Raw genomic sequence first — 21,877 nt, 5'->3', positions numbered from 1 at the left:
CGACGTCCGCCTTGCGACAGAGATTACGCCGGAAGTGGGCCTGCGTCTGCCTCTGGGCTCGGCTGGGAGGGGTAAGCGGGGGCTGTCTGCACCTTTAAACGAGCTCCTAAGTCTTTAAATTTGTTAGTTTGCGAAAATGTTTATCTAGGGGCGAGAGGTAAATCGTAAGGAAACAAGCATGACATCCAGGTTGTGAGTCCTTCAGTAGTTTTGTTTTCCTTTTCCACGCGTATTTACATATTTTATGCATCTGCTAGTAGGTGGGTGCATTGTTAGAACCACTTTAGAAAGCAATTTCGCGACGTTAGTAAAATTCAAGATTTTCAAATACTGGATACCAGCGTTTCACTTCTAAACACGTGAACTGCAGACCCTCTACTGTGCGGACGAGGATCTAGGTAACATCTCTATGGGTAGAAGCAAAAAAAAAACAAAACTGAAAGTCCATCAATAAGAAGCAATTAAGGAATTAACATTAAGGAGTGTTCATACAGTGGAACGTTTTCAACCAGCAAAACAAAACTGAACTAAAAATCATGAGGCAGAAAAAAAAATACAAAATTTGCATGGCATGATTCACATAAATTTTTAAACATGTAAAGCAGCACTGTATTTTGCTTAGGTTTATATTTATATCTTTATCTATATAGGCATGGCGGCCATTGTTTTTATTCATTGCATTTTTTAGGGTTTTTTTTTTAAATAGACAGTTTTTTAAGAACAATTTTAGATTTACAGAAAAATTGATACGATAGTACAAATTTCCATGTACTCTGAACCTGGTTTCCTCTATTATTAACATCTTATCTCTATTATTAACATGTTAATATGGTATAGTTGCTATGATTAATGACCCCGTATTAATGCATTATTACTTGAAGTTCACAGTTTATTCAGATTTCCTTTGTTTTCAGTTAATGTCCTTTTTCTGTTCTAGGGCCCAGCTAGGATACCACATTATATTTAGATGTTATGTTTCCTTAGACTCCTTTTGGCTGTGGTAGTTTCTCTGACTTCACTTGTTTTTGATGACCTTGAGACTGGTGAGGAGTGCTGGTTGGATATTTTATAAGATGCTCCACTCCTGGGATTTGATGTTTTTCCACGTGATAGTGTATATGATTTTTATAATGCATTTGTTTTTATTTTTCAAAAATCAGCTTAGGAATATAAAAATCTTAAAACTATCTGGATATAAATAATACCTCATTGTTTTAAATGTCATTGGCTTATTCTCCTAATAACTCAGAAACTTGCAATATCTAAGAGCTGCAGTGAATCCGAAGTTTTGAATTTATACACTCTCTCAGTGACCAGTCGTCAGCTCTTAAGTGCTCTTGCTCAAGAACCTGATGAGGAATCAGTATGCAATCATCAGTGATTCCTTCAATATGCTAACTTCTTTTCTTTCACTGTAACCGTTAGTTCTCTTTGGCGTCTGTGTTTTTCTTATCCAGTTTAGTTTTTAGTAGTTCCTCTTTCAGCTACCTCAAGGCACTCTCCCTTTCATGTGACTTCCCTAGCAAATATACTGTCTTGGATAAATGCCAACATCTACCTTCTCCATGACAGTTCCCTGATAGCTGAGCATTGTAGAAGGTAATCTTGCAAATTGGCAAAGTAGCTTGACTATAAAACACATGCTTACTGTCTTTGGGCTGTATTTTGCATGCAACATGCTTTCTTAAACCCATAGATGGTTTTTACAATTAAGATATGTGACATATGTAATGCCTGGATATGTCCTAGAGTATATTAAGCAGATAATCAAAAAGTATTGGCAAAGTCCCCGAGAGATAGGAGAAAAAAATATGGAATTATTAAACCTTACCATCAGGGAGTCCCCTGATATTGTGTCAAACTTTAGGGACACCCAAATCAATAGGCCATACCCTCGATCATGAGGCTTACTCTTGTGAAGCTTATGTAGGTAGCAGACAGCTTAGACTACGTATAGGCATGCCTAAGAGTTGCTTATGGCAGACCTCTTTTGTGGCTCAGATGTGGCTTCAGTCTCTGTAAGCCCAACTCTGCAAGTGAAAACGTTGCCCTCCCCGCTACGTGGGACATGACATCCAGGGTTGAAAGCCTCCCTGGTGACGTGGGAGATAACTTCCAGGGATGAATCAAAACCTGGCACTGTGAGATCAGCAATACCATCCTGACCAAAAGGGGTAAAAGAAATGTAATTAGTTAAGTATCAGTGGCAGAGAGAGTTCAAATAGAGTCGAGAGTCTACTCTGGAGGTTGCTCTTAGACAAGCTTCAGGTAGACCTTGCTACCTATTGTAACCTACCAGCCCCCAACCAGAACCATGCCAGCCAATCCTAAAGAACACCTAGGGCAATATATAAGATTCCACAAGAGTTTCATGCACTAGAGTAACTTTCCAGAAACCTACAATCTCCAGATGGGTCCCTTGTCCAGATAAGTCCTGAAACCTAGCCCAACCTCTCCAGTACATCAAATAGTTCCATCTCCCTACCACATATTAGTGACAGACCCTTCTAATATGGGAAATTTAGAATCACCATAGCTCAAACACCCCTAAAGAGAGGAATGGAAAGATCAAAGGTGATGGTGGAGTTATACAGAGAAGATAGGATTTAACGAATGAATATGAATGCTGAAACGTTAAATTGGATCTCTTTTAGTCTTAAATATTTAGAGCAGCTAGAAGTAACAACCTAAAATGGTGAAATTGTAACCCATGTCAAAGTCTGAAATATGTTCCACAACTAATTGTACTGTGCTTTGAAATTTATAGCTTTTTTTTTTTTTTGGTATATGTGTTATTTTTCACAAAGAAAAAGAGTCAATTGTGATGATTAAAAAATACATATATTTAAGCCCTCTAACCTCCTATATTCTGGAACAGCTGGAAGGAAAATTATGAGAGGATCGTATGGTAGCCTATGACAACCTCTGGGATCTGTCCTCTAACTACTTGTGGAAGAGTGCTTTGAAAACTACTTTTTTTTATTTATTTGCTTTGTATATATGTTATACTATACAATAAAAAAAGTTAAAATATATGTGACATAAAATCAAGATTTCTGGCTTCTCTTGAAAAATCAAGATAGGACAACTGACAGTCTTAGTGGCAGCAGTCTCCTGGAGGTGAGCAGTGGCTGCCTCTTTTAGATGGGGCATGTATTTCTGAGTTCTGTGTCCATTCAGCCTGCTTCAGTCCTTTACCTGCTTGGTCCCTGAAGGCATTTGAGTTTTGAGTCCCTGCCATGAACTCAAGTTAGACCATTTTCAAACGGATACTCAATTGTGCCTTGCATCCCACTGCAGTTCCAAAGTCAGTTTGCTTACCCTCTCTGCAAACTATTTCACATCTTTTCTTCAATTCTGAAATCTCCTGTCCTTTCTCTCCACCTTTCTTTTGGCTGAAGAGTGTCTCCTTTTTGATTAGGTTAGAAGCATGCTCTGGTCTTTCTGCCTAAAGCTTAACCCTCTCCTTTCTGGTCCAGATTGACCTCATATTCTCTTTCAGCTACTGTCGGTATTTTCATTCTGCTTTTGTCAAACGTTTTTTAAAAAGAAATCATGAGGGTGGTAACGGTAGCTCAGTGGCAAAATTCTTGCCTGCTATTCCATAGACCCAGGTTCAATTCCTGGAGCCTACCTTGCCAAAAAAAAAAAAAAAAAAAAAGGAATCATGAAATCACTGTTTTTGTATGTTGAAAACTGTCAGATTTCAGGAACTTATGGTTTAATTGCATATATGGGAACTGTTGTCTCTTTCTTATCTCTCATTCTGTTTTCAATTTAGTCTGACTTCTACCCTGATTATGCCACTGAAACCGCTTGTCAGGGACATCAACTACTTCCATGTTACAAAACCGAAAGAAATTCTGTGCTCTGGTCTTTCTTGACCTCTTTGAAGCACTGGACTCTGTTGGCCACTCTTTTGTCCTGGAGTACACCCTTTTCTGACCAAGCCACAGTATATTTTGCTGTCCCCTAAATAACGACCTGCTGAGGATTTAGGACTAGGGTTCTGCTCTTCTTTTTCTACACGCTCGAAAATGTTATCTCTAGGCTGCTTACCACCAGATCAATTTCTTTCATTCAAACCTCTTCTTGAAACTTAAGTTCAACCTAACATTTATCCTTGGCTGCCACTTAGCATCTCGAAATTAACATGTCCAAAATAAAACTTTTGATTTCTACCTGTTTTTCTCCTGACAGTAAATAGCATAAGCCAGAAACCTAGTGTGTTAGATTCAGTTGTCAACTTGGCCAGGTGAGCATACCTAGTCTTGTTGCTGCGGACATAAGCCAACGGTACGTGAACCTCATCTGTTGCCAATTACATCTGCAGTCAGCTAGGAGGCATGTCTGCTGCAATGAGTGATGTTTGACTTAATTGACTGGTGCTTAAATGAGAGATTGCAACATAGCACTGCTAAGCAGCTCAGCATTCCTCATCTCAACACTAGCAGCTCAGCCCAGGCCCTTGGAGATGCAGAAAGAAGTCACCCTGGGGAAAGCTGTTGGAACCCAGGGGCCTGGAGAGAAGACCAGCAGAGACCATCCTGTGCCTTCCATATAAGAAAGAACCTCAGTGGAAAGTTAGCTGCCTTTCCTCTGAAGAACCAACAAAATAAATACCCTTTTATTAAAAGCCAATCTGTCTCTGGTGTGTTGCATTCCGGCAGCTAGCAAACTATAACACCTAGGTTTCACTTTTTAGTTCTTCCTTACTCCTTCCATATCTAGTTCATCAACATGTTTTGTCCTAGTTTCGCTTGCCAAGCGTGTCTTCAGGTTGGTCCCCTCTTTCTGTCTTTATGGCCACCACCCCTGGTACCTCTAACCTGGATGCCACTGGCCCCATTATGCTCACTCTTTTCTCTCTTGCCCCTGTTCTAGCCATTTTCTACATGGTAGCCAGAGTGATCTTTTTAGAATGTAAAGCTGGTTATATCACACCCTTGCTTAAAGCCTTCCAAAGGCTTTCCATTGCTCTAGGGTAAAACCTAAATACCTTACCTTGGTTTGCATGGACTTGCATAAATGAGTTCCTGCCTATCTGTCCAGCTTCACTTGGTGCCTACCTCTCCCAATGCCTTCTCCAGTTCCATAAACACATCAAACTTTCCAGCCAAAAGGTCTTTATGCATGCTATTTTTGGCACCTCAAGTAGCTTTTCTTAGCCATTTGCTACCCAAAAGAGGCTTCATGAAAGAAGTGATACTAAGAGATTTAAAAATTAGTGAATGATAAAGAAAACTGAAAGAGCATCCTATGTAGAAACAGTATGGTGTGTGCAGGAAAATATCTGCAAAGTGGTGTGCTAGTGCACAGATGAGAATGATGAGGAATAAAGCTGGAGAGGAGTCCCTGAAGGTTCTTATTGTGGCACTTAAGAATGCTGAGCCTTATTCTGTGAACAAGCTAGAGAATCATCAGCAAGTACAACCAAGAGGAATGATGATGATGGTGACAGCTAAAGGCTTATTCTGGGTGTCAATAAGTATTTTGCAAATATTATCTCATTTAATCTTCACAACAGTCTTATGAATTCTCCTTTCTGTTTCTATCCCTTTACAATATTTTACACTGTAAAAAAGGTTGATTTTCAGCTTTCTCCAGTACTGTTTTGGGATTTGGCTTTTTCAAATCAGTTATGGCGAACTGGCACTTATCCATGTACTTTCTAGCTTTCAAAACTGTGTTGCTGTTGTTTTGAGTTCACCCTGTATTTGTGATTTCTTCACACACACATTTTAATCCTGGTGTTAGTGGGGTTTCAGGAAAATACAAAATTCAATGAGAGTATATAATTCATCATTTTAACCTAGAAGCACTGGGATGAATGATCTGTTAGTATACCTAATAATCACATTAACCTATTTATTGTTTTAGTGGAACTGGATGTTGAAGAAGGAGTTTCAGTGCTACATGAGGAGTTAGATTGTGAAGTGGTCATTGCTTTTTGGCTACCCAGATCCATTCCCCCTTCTTAATAGTCCCCATATCTACTTTGGGGGCTGTTCTAGTTTGCTAGCTGCTGGAATGCAGAAACAGAACGGCTTTTAAAAGGGGGAATTTATTATGTTGCAGGTTTACAGTTCTAAGGCCATGAAAATCTCCCAATTAAAGCAAGTCTATAAAAATATCCAAGCTAAGGCACCAACAAGATGTTACCTTTACTTAAGAAAGGCCGATGAAGTTCAGGTTTCTCTCTCAAATGGAAAGGCACATGGCCAACGTGGTGACTTCTGCTAGCTTTCTCTCCAGGCTTCTTGTTTCATGCAGCTCCCCCAGGGGTGTTTTACTTCTTCATCTCCAAAGATCTCTGGCTGCATTGGCTTTTGTGGTTCTGTTGCTCCCATGCTTTTTCCTTGGTTTTTTTTTTTTTTTTTTTTTGCATGGACTGGCACCAGGAATCGAACCCGGGTCTCCAGCATGGCAGGCGAGTGCTCTACCTGCTGAGCCACCGTGGCCTGCCCATGTTTCCTCTTTTAAGGATTCCAGTAAACTAATCAAGACCCCCCCCACCTAGAATGGGTAGAGTCACATCTCCCTCTAATCAAAGGTTAATACCCACAATTTGGTGAGTCACGTCTCTGTGACCTAATCAAGTTCCAACCTCTGGTTATGGACAGGAATTAAAAGAAACTGCTGCCTCCACAAATAACTCAGGATTAAAATATGGCTTTTCTAGGATACATAATCCTTTCAAACTAGCACAGTTTCAGCCCAACAACCCTGAGACCAAAGAACACCCAAGACAGAAAATTACCCATGATTTTTTTAGGGACTTATGAACAAGAGAAGATTCTTCTCAATGTGGCAGGTTGGGAGATGGAAAACAGCACTCAGTGCTGATCAGCAAGGGGAAAGCAGGGTTTTATAGTGGGCCTAGTCAAAGAGGGCACAGAACCAAGAGAGTGCCTGCATATGTTGCTAACAAAATTAACTATTTTCTTATGGTAACGTTTCAAGTTTTCCTGAAACATACGGATGTAGAACCATTCACAGAAGTTTCCTTTCATGGAAAGTCTATCTAAGTAGCTTGACCATTCTTTCCCGGAGAGGCAGTTTTCCTTCCAGCCTGTGTTCTCTGGTCACACAGGCTGTTATGTGCTTGAAGCTTTTTTTTTTGCCTCTTACCCTGAGGGAGGGGCATCCCAACCCTTGAGTTGCCCCATGCACAGTTTGCATTGACCATAAGATAGACATTGCATTTACAATTTACAGCAATAGTACAGTAAACAACTAAATATGAGTGAAGCAGTACAAAAAGAGAGTACTTGTATTGGTAAATGGTACCATGGCTAGGTTAAAGAATTCTATTATTTTTACAAAGGATCAACAGACAAATGCTTAATACTTTGTATATGACAATGCTTGGACACAACATTGAATATCAATTACATCACAAATGACTTAGGGGTAGGGTACAGCTTTAGAAGGTAGAATCTTAGGTGATGATGAAAAATTCATCCAGACTTGCCAGTGGCTGGTGTGGAAGCAAGGCGTCCAATTGGCAGGGCCCACTGTTCATGTCAAGCCAGTGGCACACAACGATGGCAGTTCAGTTCTCACCCTGCATTGAGATTTATTGTGTATATAGCTTATTGTGTATATAGGTTATTATACCTGGAGAAGATGTGCTATGAGGGGGTTTTATACATCCTGACTTGATTACATAAATTTCTGGGTGACCCTGATATCCCCCTGGTCTGAAGACCATTCATTGTCCTTGCTTTCATGTGGCCATCCAAACATCAGGCTTTGGCACACAGCCCAGTTGTCAGTGCAGATGGTAAATCTCCTGGTTCATGAACAATAGCTATCCATATAGCCCACAGCTCAGCCCATTGGCTGCTTTGCATAGCTACATTTTCCCATCAGTGCTAGTGCTGGGCTCTACAGCTGCTGCCATTCAGGTAACAGGCTACCCATGTGCTGATCCATCTGTATACCAAGCCAACCCAGGTATACTTTCATATCCACCTACACAGATATGTGTGAACACAAGAAAAGCCCTCAGGAGAATCGGTAGGGGCAAACGCTATTCTAGGAAACTGGTCCTAGAATATCATGCAATTCTGCACTTAAAGGGCTGTTGAAAACACAACATTGCAGGAGATAAGCTTTCCACTTGGTTAAAGTGTAAAGCTGAGCACTCCCTGAATGGGGTTTAGTGGTGGCATCACGCACCCACCCCTGAATGAGGATGGCAGTCCACAATGTCACAGGACATTTGTAAGTCTGTCCTGGAACTTGTAACAAGTTATCACAGGTAGCACACAGTTGTTTTTCAATGGGACTGTACCACAGTTTGGCTTCTTTCCAGAGGTGGATACAAAAGCTAATAGGCAACTGTTTTGCTTGTCACCTTTGCCACAAACCCCACTTAAAACCAATATTGGTCCTGGCCATTATTTAACTTGCAGGCAATCTGGACCAACTCTCCCCACCCTCCCCCTTAAAGCTTGAGCCTGTGCAATAGTTCATTTGGCTTTTTCAAAAGCAGCTTGCTGTGGAACATTCCATTCCCCATGTTTTTCCTTTTAAAAGTACTGCAAGTTGTTTTGGAGGAGTAGCAAAATAAAACTATGTAACTGACAAGAATATTTGGATGTTTCCATGACATAAAACATTTTTATAATAACTAAAACCAAAACTAGCAGCATTATGTTGTCTAGTAACAACAGAAGGTTAGAAAATCCTTTTTTAATTTCTGTAACATTGTCTAAATGTTTCTTATGCAACTTGTAATATATCAAATGAACTTAACTATTTTTAGCTCTTCATTTCTTTTTACAAGGTGAAATAACACATCCTTTGCAACTGTTTGCAACAAAAAAGATATACTTCATGGTTTGGCCTTGACAAAGCAAAATGTCAAAGTTATCAGATTTGAAACAAACATTTGGCTCCTTATTTAATCCAAGTTAAGGAAAAGACTCAGTTCTTAAAAGTGAGAAGATTTGATATTCTTAACCAAAGACGTAGTAAAATAATTCAAAGTACAAGAAGTTATTTTGATAAAACATAGATTTTTCTGCTTTCTACATTGATTATTCAGAAAAAAACTTTCATAATCTTATACTAAAAACAGACCAGGAATGCAAGAAAACTTTGTTACTTTAATAGAGAAAACCTAGCTTTAGCCCCACATCAGTACATTACTTAATACCAAAGCTTTTCTTTTTCTTTTAAATCTTATAGATAGACTCACCAAATCCCACCCAATCTTGATTACAAGTATTAAATTTTCTTTTTTATGACCCCTCTGCAACACTCCACATCCATCCAGACTTTGTTGCATATTTTCTTCTTCCTTCAACCAGTGGATTTCTCTGTCTCTGAGACACTCTGCTGTAGCTGACTGTATTGTACACAATGGCCAACTGACAGCAGTGCAGTCAAGCAAATGGAAAACACCTCCCCGTGTCAAGGAAGCAGGCCACCCTATGATTAACCCTGGGGGGTCTCCTTTCTCGGTATTTTGGGACTTATGTACAGGAAAAAGCATTACGGCTCATCCCAGGATTTCCCCTAGGAGTCTCCTTTCCCAGTATTATGGGACTTATATATAAGAGAAATCATTACAGGCTATTCCAGGATTCCCCCAAGGAGTCGCCCTTTCCAGTACTCATGCCTTTTATAACCAGTGTCTCTTTGATCTCCTGGCTGGCTCGCCAATTCCAGCCCAACACAACACCAAGATCAAAGAACACACCAGGCAAAAAGTTACCCATGAGTTTTAATTAAGGACTTGCAAACAGGAGAAAATTCTTCCTGATGGTGGCCAGTTGGGAAATGTAAGTCAGAACTCCTCCAAATGGAATTCAGCATTCTGTGCTGATCAGAGGGGGAAGTAGGATTTTATAGTGAGCATAGACAAAGAAGGTACAGAGCCAAGAGAATACCTGCACATGCTAACAAAGTTAAGAATTTTCTTATATTAACATTACAAGGCTTCCTGAAATGTACAGAATATAAATCATTCAAAGAAGTATGAGAAGGTCTATCTTAAGTAGCTTGACCATTCTTTCCCCCTTCAGAGAGGCAGTATTCCTTCTGGCATATGCTCTGGCCATGCTGGCTGCTATGTGCTTAAAACTCTGGGTTTTTTTCTCTTCCCTTAAAGGAGAGGGATCCTGATGCTTGGGTTGCCACAAGTGCATTAACTCCTCATTCCATGTGTATACTCTTCTTAGTAAATCTATCCACATCAAAACCAAATGGACCAGACCTCTTTCCCTCTCCCTGCTGTGGTCTGACCATGGGGGCAGACCAGAACTCAGCCAACTGGATGCTGTATGTTTCATCATTAAATTCTGGAGTGAATGAAGCAAGAACAGAAGTAATGGTTGGCGGCTTGTGAATGTGGCAGAGTCCTGCTTACCAGACTGTTTCTGCTTCTAGGCATTGTCTCAGTTCCTTCAGCCTTCCTGTTCTGCCCATTTCCAAGCCTAGTATTGTTCATGAATTCTGAAAGCTGCCAATATCCTTCCAATAAATTGCAAAAATAAATTCCAAGAAAATCCAATAAAAGATTATTGCTTGTCAGTCAGAGTAGAACTGTTATTGAAACACATAATCCCCATTCATAGATGCTAAAAGATGACCTTCGAACTCTAAGACTCTAGAATGACATTGCAGGTTTATCACACAATGGGTGAAAAACTTACCTGATGTATATAACCAATAATTTAATGAGATGTTTATTATAAATGCTCATGACCAAAGGATTTAAAATTGTCTCTATTTTAGTTAACTCTTTTTATCTTTTTTTGTCATAGGCAAATTTTAATTCCAAGTCAGCTTTTCTGTTTTTTAATATACTGTTAAAATACTAGATAAATATAATCAAAATAATATTACTACTATCCTAAGGAAAACATAATTAAAAAATAAAAATAGTAATAGACCCCTGAAAATTCAAAAATTGAATATGTTCTTGCTATGGCCTATTTTGGGCTTCCCCAATGTTCTTAGGACCCAGTCTGTGTGTATGTACGTGAGTGTGTATATATATATGTATAGTCACAGACAGATTGAGGGATTAACTAAAAACATATACATTACAATACATATATTGTAAGTGTATGTTGGATGATTTTTGACAAAAGTATAAACTCTGGACCCTTGTATCCAATGCCTTCAATCAAAATATAGGACATTGCCAACCCCCTAGAAAGTTCCCCAGTTCTCATTTTCAGTCAATCTGCTCCCCTACCAGAACCATCCAATACTCTAATTTTTATCGTTTAGATTAGTTTTGTCTATTTGAATTTCACATGAATGGCACCATACAGAATATACTTTTTTAAAAAAAATCTGACTTCTTTGGTTTAACCTAATGTTTTTGAGATTCAACCACACTTTTGCCTGTATCCATAGGGCAATTCCTTTTTATTGCTAGGTAGTATTCCACTGTATGCATATACCATAATTATTTATCCATTTTCCTCTTGATGGAAATTTGAGCAAAATTTTCTGCTACTATGGAGAAAGTTGCCATGTATATCTTTGTTTTCATTTCTTTTGGGTAAATATCTAGCAGTAGACTTGCTGGGTCAGAAAGTGAGCATGTGTCTAACTCTGTAAGAAATTGCTAAATTGTTTTCCAAAGTGAACCCCATTTTATTTATTTAGCATTTTGCTCTGAAGAAATTAGGGCATTTATTTCTACTGGCTTTTAGAACAGGTTTGACCCACTAGCTCCATTGTACAGGTTTGGAAACAAAAGTTATTTCCTGGGTTTTTAATGGTCAGTTTGTCTCCAGTTTGAGGTCATTGCAATGAAGAGAATAAGAAAAGTGTTGAAGACCAAAGAATAAAAATGTGAAGTAGATTAAGTGTAGTTGATAGGAAAACTCAAACTCCATTTAACTTGTGTTCATGTCAAGATGAAGTAAGCTTCTGTGCGAAGTGATGGGGCTGTACAAATGAATAAGACCTGATCCATGCTCTCAGGGAGCGCTCACAGGCTGGTGGAAGAGAAAGGCAGGGGCGCTGCAGTAGTTTAAGTGGTCCAGCAGGGCACACAAAGGATGGCGGCTGTGGGTGAGCCATGGGGAAACCAGTGCACCTAGGTTAGAGGAAAGGGGAGGGAGAGAGAGGACCCCGGGACCAAAGGAAAGCTTTTCAGAGGAGCTTTAATTTGATGTCTAAGGAACACTTGGGTTAGAGAACAAAGGGTAAGGGTTTCCCAGGCAGAGGAGAGAGCTTCTGTGAAGGCACAGAGATATATAGCAACCTAAAAGATTCAGAGAAATGAAAATCATCGTATAGTTTTAGAAAATAAGGTCAAGAAATGAACAGAAATATGATTTATTAAGAATGAAGCAAACATTCTTTTTGCTTTTAAATTTTTCCTGAATTTCTTCAAGGTATAATGTATATAATAGAAAAAATATATTTTAAAATATAAATATTAAAAAGATCCATTTCCTCCTTAAAAAAAGAAAAAAAAGACTAGAGCTGGAGCTGGACTACCTGAATTCAGATGCTGCTACTGCCACTTTCTAGCTTGGGCAAGTTATTCAATCTCTCTGTACCTCAGTTTTCTCATTTATACAGAAGAGAGAATAATACACCTACCCCATAGTAAATTACTATGCGTAAATGTTTGTACTCTCATTTCATCAATTTATATAATATTTCAATAAATTATGAAACTAATTTCAGAAAATGAAGCAAATATATAATTTTGAACTAGTCTTGAGCAAAATACTAAATGAAACCTACAACTATGGGCTATTAAGCTAAATTCACATCTCTGTATCATTATTTTTCCTTTTTTTTTTTCCTGTGAAGAGATTTTAAGGTGTGTGTTTGGGTTAATTTTCTTTTTCAGAAGATATTGGCAATTTAATGCTTAGAGGACAAATTTTTAAATTCAAAGGAAGCATGGTCCTGTACCCTAGGTGTAATGCTGCAGTTAGGAACCCAAAGTTTGAGTCTCTCACCCCTCACTCATGATTTGGCTTTTGTCTTGATAGACTGACAGGAGAACAAATTAAAATGAGTACTGTTAGGAGTTTCTAGTGTAGAAAGTATATAATGGGAATTCTTGTCACTGGACAAGAATGTCACTGTAATGACAGAGAGCTAAAGTAACAAGGGGTGGAAATACTATGAATAATTGAAAAACATGTCACAAAGAATAATTAGGTAAAATATATTAGTCTTTTTCCCATCCAACTTTTCATCCAAGATCCTGAGAAACAGCAAGATTAACACAATAAAATCTGGCTTTAAATCAACCAAGGCAAAGATTACTCTTTTCCAGAATCAGATTCCCTACCTGAAGACGGCGAGGCACAAGCAGGCCTGTAATGACGTGATTTGACATTCAGATAGAATCCCAACCTACCAGCCCATGTCCTCATTGACTACATCCATGTGCTCTGTTCCCAAAGTCTTCTGGCTCCAGCTTCAAAAATATCTCCAGCTTCCCTGCACACTAAGGAAGGCAACTGTGAGGAAGAACCTAATGAAATATCAGAAGTGTTCAGACAAGAAGCTTGTGGAAGGGACGAACAGAGCTGGGGAAGCTAAAGCAGTGGTTTATGGAGGCCCAGTTATGTCTTAGCAACCAAGCACAATTTGGAAATGGGGAAGCAGATATGATGTTAAAGTTTTGTAGTCAATGAGAAGCACCTGGTAGACTGTTGGGATGTGTGATAAATTCTAAAGATCAATTGGGCGGATAGGGTCAACAATTCTTACTCTTGATAATTATGTGGGTTTCTTCAGGTAACACTTGTCATCTGGAGCTGTACACATCTCTTCCTACTGGAGTTACTTTTGTTTTGGAAAGGAAGAGATTCAACCTCTGATCCCACATATTTGCATCCTAATGATTTAGAAGAGGTAAGTAAATTTCACTTCTCTTGCTAGCCTTGATTGATTGATTGATTATGGCTACCTGGACCTGATTTGAGATATTTCTGAGGCCAATTCCAGGCTCACTGTAAATAAGAGATTATTAGTGGCTAATGTGAGCTCAGTGGGAGGATAGCACCTCCACATGCCATACTTTTGTTATCTTTGACTTACAAATTGGTAGCAGAAGTGGTCATTTTACTGTTAGAGGAAAAGGAGAAATGGAGACAGGTCAGACATGGGGCAGAGCTAACGATTCCGGCATCCTGGAAGAGAGGAGTCCCTATATCAATGCTAGTGAGATTGGTTTCTGCCACCTAACAACAAGAGCATGAGTGTTCAGGTCAGATAGGTTAGGTCCCAACTCTCTATACTGTCATTTCCTTTGTGCTTCTGTTTCTCTGTCTTTAAAATGGAGGCACACTCATTTCAGAGGAGCTCGAGTTTATAATTTCACATGAGATAATGTATGTACAACACCTTTTCCTTTTATATAGTACCTGGCACCTGGTAGACAACAAAGCATGTTACCTCCTTCAATCTCCTTTATAGCCTCTCTTCTCCTAGTCCAGGGCTCTCAAAATCTGTTCTGTGGCTTATTGGATGGCTTTTAGACCCTTGCAACAGATCTGTGAGGTCAAAGCTGTTTTCATAATAATACTCAGGCATTAGTTGCCTTCCTCACTGCATTGCCATTCTCTGATGGAGAAACAGTCCATGCCTCAGGATGAATCAAGATGGGGGCACCTAGCTCTATGAGTAGTAGCTGTGTTCACCACCTCCATGCACTCAAAGTAAAAAAATGAAACAAAAAAAAGCAGTTTACTTAAGAATGCGTGGTGAGGGCAGTAAAAATCATTAATTGTATTTAATCTCCACCCTTGGGTACACAACTTTTTTAGATGTGGCAAGGTGGACAGTAGACGTATGATACTTCTGCTATGTGCCAATATAATGGTCGTCTGCAGGAAAAGTACTTGAGTTTCTGTTTAAATTGTCAGCCCAACTAACCACTGCTTTTTTCTTCGAATGCTATTTTTACTTGAAAGAACAACAGGTAGATCAACTATGGTTACTCATGCTTGGATATTTGCAAGACATTTTTCTGGAAAATAAATTAAAACAGCTGCCAATTCAAGGAAAACAATTGACCATATTTGTTGTCAATGAAAGATTTGAGCTTTCAAGTAATAATTAGAATTTTGGAAAACTAGTATCCATCACCATGAGCTTAACAGCTTCCCCAAACCTAGAGATTTCTGATGAGATCAGTGGTAATATTAACAAATGCCATTTGTTTTATGTTGTATAATGAAAGATGTCAACATCTGGATGATCTGCAGGACTCAGTTAACTGTATTTTCCAAGTGGTCAATGCATGATACTAACAAAATAATGGATGGGAAAAAGATCCATTTGAAGTGTATGATAGACCAATCAATTTTAATATAATAATATGAAAACATCATTGATAAGAGTTTTAGGCTTCACATTGCAACTTATTTTTTAAAAATCACACTACTTGTTGAGTGTTGGTATATGTCTCAGTTGCCAGAGTTGCCATGACTAACACCATGCAATGCGTTGGCTTAAACAACAGGAATTTATTGGCTCACTGGGTGCTGGCTGCTGGCAATCTTTGGGGATCCTTGACTTTCCTGCCACAGGCGATGTCCTCTCCTTTCTCTTCAGGTTTCCTACTGACCTCCAGTTTCTCCCTGTGACCTTCTCTGACCCTGGTTTCCAGTTTCTCTTTATAAGTCCTCCAGGAATCCGGATTAAGGTTCTCCCTGCTTCAACTGGCCACACCTTAAAATGGTATTTTTAGGAGATCCTATATATATATAATGGGTTCACACCCCCAGGAAGGCAGATTAAGATTAAGAACCATTCTACCATAGTATAATATCAAATAAGAAGAGCCACAATTATCTGAAAAGGTTATTAAAATATTTTTGCCAATTATAGTATATCTGTTTAAGGCTGGATTTTCTTTATACTCTCAACCAAATAGCAGCTGATGATGGATTCAATGCAGAAGCAGATATGAGTATGTAGCCATCTCCTATTGAGTTAGACATTAAGGAGATTTGCAAAAAAATGTAACATAATGCCATGCATCTCACAAATTTTTATTTGGAAAATACAGTTAATTTTTATAAAAACACATTTTGTTAACATGTAGTATGTTTGCTATTATCTTTAAATAAATTAATACATTTTAAAAGTCTCCATTTTAATTTTTAAATATAGTAAATATTGATAAAAAGATACACACAAACAAAAAGTTCTCTTGAGTCCTCAATAATTTTTAAGAGGTAAAAGGGGGTCTTGAGAACAAAAAAGCTTAAGAACACATCATTGCCCACTACTGCTACTGCTTGGAATAGTGTTGACCCTTCCAAAGGAAAACCAGGGAGGTCACTAGAAATCCTGAAGAAATTTCCATTTTTTGCAAACTTCATTACGTTATTTGGACAAGGGCTAGGCTAGAACATGCACTACTCCTATAGTACTCTTGCTTCTGCAGAGTTGGTGGGAACACGGCCTCATGGAGTTATTTCCATTTGGCTTTGTGAAATGTGGACAAATCATAGAACAATTTTGTTGATTTGATTCAAATGGAAGGTCTTGGATTTTTACTTTAACTTCGCCTGTACTTACTCTGATTTTGTGTCACTGATATTCAATAATGTCCTTAGACTTTCAGGGAAACTGCTTAAAAATTAACCAGGTCAAATTTTATGAGAAAATCAGATAGTGAGCTAGCACTATGGTTATATGTGTTAAAATTTATCCTAGAGACACTTTAAAAAGAAACTCACAATTTTTCTTCTCAAAACTGTCTCTCCTAATGAAATGAAATAGCTGAGCAATTAGGCTTCTGTCCTCTGAGTAGATTTAAACATTTGCTGACTGGTGCAGTGTCTCTTCTCTACCTTCTGAGCCATCATTCAGGCACTTGGCTGGATTCTGATGGAAGAAATAAAATATTGAAATTTTCTGGTAACAGTACTTGCTGGCAGACAGTTAAAACCTTTTTAAGCATTAGAAAAATTACACTGGCTAAATTTCATTTATATGCCAGGAATTTTTGAAATAGACTTTTTTTAAAAACTGACAATAACTTTAACCATTAACCACAATGACATCAAAATACTTCTGCAAAATAATTTATTCAAAATGCTTTTAAAGTCTTTGCACCAGGACTAGCTGGAGCATAAAATGTAATGTGAAGAATCTGTGTCAGACAGTAGTTTACTGCTGCTAATTTGCACTAAACATTCAAATTGTATAGATAGAATTCCACAGCCAAGCATTTTCTTTAAACTGGTGTGCAAATACTTGTGTCGCTTAAATCTTGATTTCTATAGTATCTGAAAGCTGATCTATGTGCATGAATTTGTCAATGTTCAATTTAAATTCTTTGCTAGAATTCTATTTAATTTTAGTAGGAGAAGATTGTTTGAGCTGAAGAGTAAACTGGAGAGTGAACACTATGGGTGGTTGTGTGATTGCTTCTGCCCAAGTGAATTTCAGAAATTTGTACTATAAGCATCATAAGAGTAGCAGCTTTGTCACTGTGTGCTCACCACTTTGTGACCAGTGCTTAGCATAGTGCCTGGCATATAGTAAATGCTCACAAAGGGTTTGGAAAGAGATAGGGAAATGATGGAAATGGAAAGGAACAACAAGCTGTCCAACTGCATCAGTGTTAGTACAAGATAATTTTAATAGCCATCGTGGGATTTTAAGAAAATGATCTTTCACAGTTGCAGAGTCTTCTGCTCAGGGTCCACTTGAATTGCAGCTGACTGGCTTCCTCCAGCTCAGGGCATTAATCAATGCAGGCAGCAAACATTTATTGGACATTTTCTATGTGACAGCCATGGATCTAGTGCTGGAGATATGGGGAATAAAGCAGACAAAAATCTCTGTGCTCTTAATGCTTCTGTTCCAGTGAGGGAAGACAGTTAGTAATAACTATATGTAAAATAAACGTGAATATGTGTACATTAAAAATTTGTTAAACATAGCAACGAACGGGTAAAAAGTGATCAGCAAACTAGGAAATATTTTCATCACTAAAACTGAAAAAGTTGACATTTAATATTTATAGCAAAATTAAAAATAAAATCTGCCAGTATTAGGTAGCCATAGTAACTTGTCAGTCTTTTTGCTAGACCACATACGGCAAAGTCCAGTCATTCCTTCAAGCCATCATCCCTGGTAAAACGAAGGCTTCTCCAGAGCAGGGGCATGATCACGTGTACCAGGTGAGAACTCGAACCTGGAACGCATGCGTCCTGCACTGCTCTCCCTCAAGGAGGGATCCTTGAGAAGCTTTTCCTGATACCCCAGACCTGTAGCCTCATCTGGTCCTTCATGGCCCGTGTGACAACTACAGTTAATTAACCCTCTGGTGTCCTGTGCAGTGTCTGGAGGACAGGCAACATCCCTGGAGGCGTGGACTGTGTTCCCTTCCCAGGGACAGGTCTGCTACTGAGGAGCTACAGCATGCACTGATTAATGAAAGGTTAGTGAGCAAGCATGTCACACCCAGGGGCTTTTACAAAGAAAGGAATCCACACTACATTTTTTTTTTGCAGGCAGGCACCGGGAAACCAACCTGGGTCTCCGGCATGGCCAGCAAGAACTCTGCCTGCTGAGTCACTGGAAACCAACCCGGGTCTCCGGCATGGCCAGCAAGAACTCTGCCTGCTGAGTCACTGTGGCCCGCCCCATACTCCATATTTTTAATGTGCCTGTTTCTGGTCTGCATGGAGAGTGAAGGCGCAGTGAGATGTGCACTACTGAGGGGGTCATGGGGGAGGGGAGGGGAGGGGAGAGGAAGCCTGGGCATCTGAGGGCTTGGTCTCTCCCCGCTACTCGTCCATGGAATGGCCTTTCCTCATGAGAGCAGGTCCACCTTTCCTTCCACATAGTCATGGCAGTGTCTTCTGTTGGAGTCCTGGGTTTCGAAAACATTAGTTGAAGACTTTCCTTCTTTCCTAATTAGAAGAAAGTGCTGATAAAATTGTGAACAACCAAAATGGCCTTCATAAAGTGAATGTTTAAACAAACTTGTGGGACATCCATACCTTGGAATGCTGCTAAGCAATGAAAGGAAATGGGCTGGTGGTGAGCACAACAACTTGGCTATATCTCAAAGGCATTGTAATAGTGAAAAAAGTCAAGCTATGTGTGATTCCATTTATACAACATTCTCAAGATGACAAATCATAGTGACAGGGAACAGTTAAGTGGTTGCCAGGGATGGTGGGGTGAGTGAGACTATAAAGGGATGGTATAAGAGGGAGTTGTGTGATAATGGACTAGTTCTGTATCTTGAGTGCAGTGGAGGCTACAAGAAGCTCCCCATGTGATAAAATGGCATAGAACTATCAGCCTTCCACATGCAAGCTAATGTTCTGGATTCGCTGTCATACTCTGGTATCAACAGTTACGTCAGATGTAGCCACTAGGGGAACTGGGTGAAGGGCACACACGACCTCTTTGTACTATTTTTGTAGTTTCCCATGAATCTGTAATTATTTCAAAATAATAAGTCAACAGAATTTTTAATGTAAAAAGCAAGGGAGCTAAGTTTCACGAAGGAAAGCTCACAAAGCTTATGAAGTCAGAGCATGTTTCCCCAGACCACCCTGAGAGCCAATGCACTAATGAAGAAAGAACTTCTGCAGGAGGGGCATGTGCATCAGAAACTTGCACTGACTTCCTTCTAGAATTATCATCTACTTCAGCTATTGAACAAGAAAACCATGCCACCTATTACATATAATTGTAGAGCCAGGGGAACTTTGAAGGGCCAAATCCCCAAAGTTCCAGCTAACAAGACTGGAGAACAGTGGAGAGATCTGCCTATGGCCATACTCCTGGTCAATGGCAGTCTCCAGACCCCGAAGCCAGAGTCCTTTCCATCACACCTAGTGGTGCTTAGTGGTAAAACCCTTACCTTCTTCAGAAGGGGGCTGGAGACACAATTCTTTGTTCATTAAAAAAAAAGTCACCCACCCAAAATTTTAGAACAGGAAATATTTTTTCCTTTTAAATTTGGATAAGTACTGCTAAAATAAAATCCATAATACCTCTTCTTTTCAGCTTTTCATAAGAATTAATGAAAGCATTTGAGAAAAAAAGGCTGTGCTGAAATCCACTACCTTACTGATCCAACAGCCACTCGGCCTGGGTGGCCCCAGCGGATGTGTTGAACCTCAGCGTGCATCCCATGGTCACTCAGAGTTTCCTTCTTTTAAATAGCTTGGTTGAGATATAACATATACCAGAAAGTTCACCCGTTTTAACTGTGCAATTCAGTGGTCTTTACTATATTCACAAAGTTGTATGGCCGTCCACAACTAATTTTAGAAAATTTCCATCATTCCCCAAAGAAATGTTGTCCGCATTAGCAGTCTCTCCCCATTGTCCCTGACCCCAGCTTTAAGCAATCACTAATCTACTTTCTCTGTAGGTTTGCCTCTTCTGGACATTCCAAATAAATAGAATCATTCAAAATGTGTTCTTTTATGTCTAGCTTTTTTTACTGAGCATAATGTTTTTGAGGCTCAACAATGTTGTAGCATGTGTGAGTATTTCATTTTCTTTTTGTGTTGTAGCATGTGTAGATGTTTCATTCTTTTTTTTTTTTTTTTTTTTGCTTTCTATTATGTGGATATACTACATCTCGCTCCTCCCTTCACTGATTGATGAACATTTGGGTTGTTTTCACTTTTTGGCTATTGTCAATAATGCTGCTCTGAGGATTGCATAAGATTCTTTGTGTGAGCATGTATATTTATTTCTCCTGGATAGGTAGCTATCTAGGAGCAGAATTACTCAGTTATATGGTAACTCTATGTTTAACCTGTTGAGGTACTGCCAAACTATTTTCCAAAGTGGCCACACAATTTAATATTTTATATTCCCACCAGCAGTAAACAAGGGTTCCTGTTTCTCCACATTCTTGCTGACTTTTGTTTTCTGTCTTTTTGATTAAGGTCATTATGGTAGGTTTGAAGTGGTATCTTGTGGATTTGATTTGCATTCCCTTAATTGCTAATGTTGGTGATTATCTTTTCATGTGCTTACTGGCCATTTGTATGTTGTGTGGGATTATTTTCTCTTTTATTATTAAGTTGTAAGAGTTCTTTATATATTTTCGACATAACTTCCATATTGGATATATGATTTGCAAATATCTTCTCCCATTTTGTAAGCATTTGACAAAATTCAGTACACCATCCTGCTAAAATACTTAGAAAACTAAAAATAGAAGGAAACATCCTTACTATGATGTTTTGGTTTGCTAAAACTTTTGAGAAATTGATTGGCTTTTATGAAGGGGATTTATTAATTTACAAGTTATAATTCTAAGGCTGTGAAAATGTCCAAAGGTACCAACAAGAGGATACTTCACTCAAGAAAGGCCGATAGCATCCAGGGTTTGTCTGTCACATGGGAAGGCACATGGTGACATCTTCTGGCCCTTTGCTCCCAGGTTTCATTGGTTTCAGCTTCTGGTTCCTGTGGCATCCTCTCTCAGCTTCTGTCTGTCACACCAAGCATCTCTAAATGTCTATGTCTGGTTTCTTCCAGATGATCTCCTCTTAAAGGACTCCAGGAAGCTAATTAAGACCTACTTTGAATGAGTGGTGTCACATCTCCATGGAAACAACCTAAAGTAATGTGACTTTTCTGGGGTACATATCAGTTTCAAACAAGCACATATGATAAAGGGCATATATGAAAAACCCACAGCTAACATATTAATATGTAAGATTAAAAGCTTTCCCACTAAGATCAGGAACAAGACAAGGATGGCCACTCTCACCATATTTGACATTGTACTAGAAGTGCTAGCCAGATCAATTAGGCAAGAAAAAGAAAAAACGGCATCTAAATAGAAAAGGAAGAAACAAAACTCTATTTGCAGATGACATGATCCTATACATATAGAATCCAGAAAAATGTACCACAATGCTACTAG

General features: G+C 39.0%; 1 long non-coding RNA gene across 1 annotated transcript; it reads left to right on the top strand.

Moving 5' to 3' along the window:
- The first annotated feature begins 17 nt into the window (after nt 1-17).
- On the top strand, nt 18-18,675 carry LOC143681675 (uncharacterized). The gene is made up of 3 exons (XR_013174778.1): nt 18-71; nt 13,741-13,857; nt 18,480-18,675. It is a non-coding gene; the product is annotated as an uncharacterized LOC143681675 (long non-coding RNA).
- The last annotated feature ends 3,202 nt before the right edge of the window (nt 18,676-21,877 follow it).

Source organism: Tamandua tetradactyla, chromosome 4, assembly GCF_023851605.1.
Source record: "Tamandua tetradactyla isolate mTamTet1 chromosome 4, mTamTet1.pri, whole genome shotgun sequence".
Classification (NCBI taxonomy): domain Eukaryota; kingdom Metazoa; phylum Chordata; class Mammalia; order Pilosa; family Myrmecophagidae; genus Tamandua; species Tamandua tetradactyla.
Note: the sequence above shows the minus strand (reverse complement) of the source record. Positions and strands in the feature narration are given on the sequence as shown.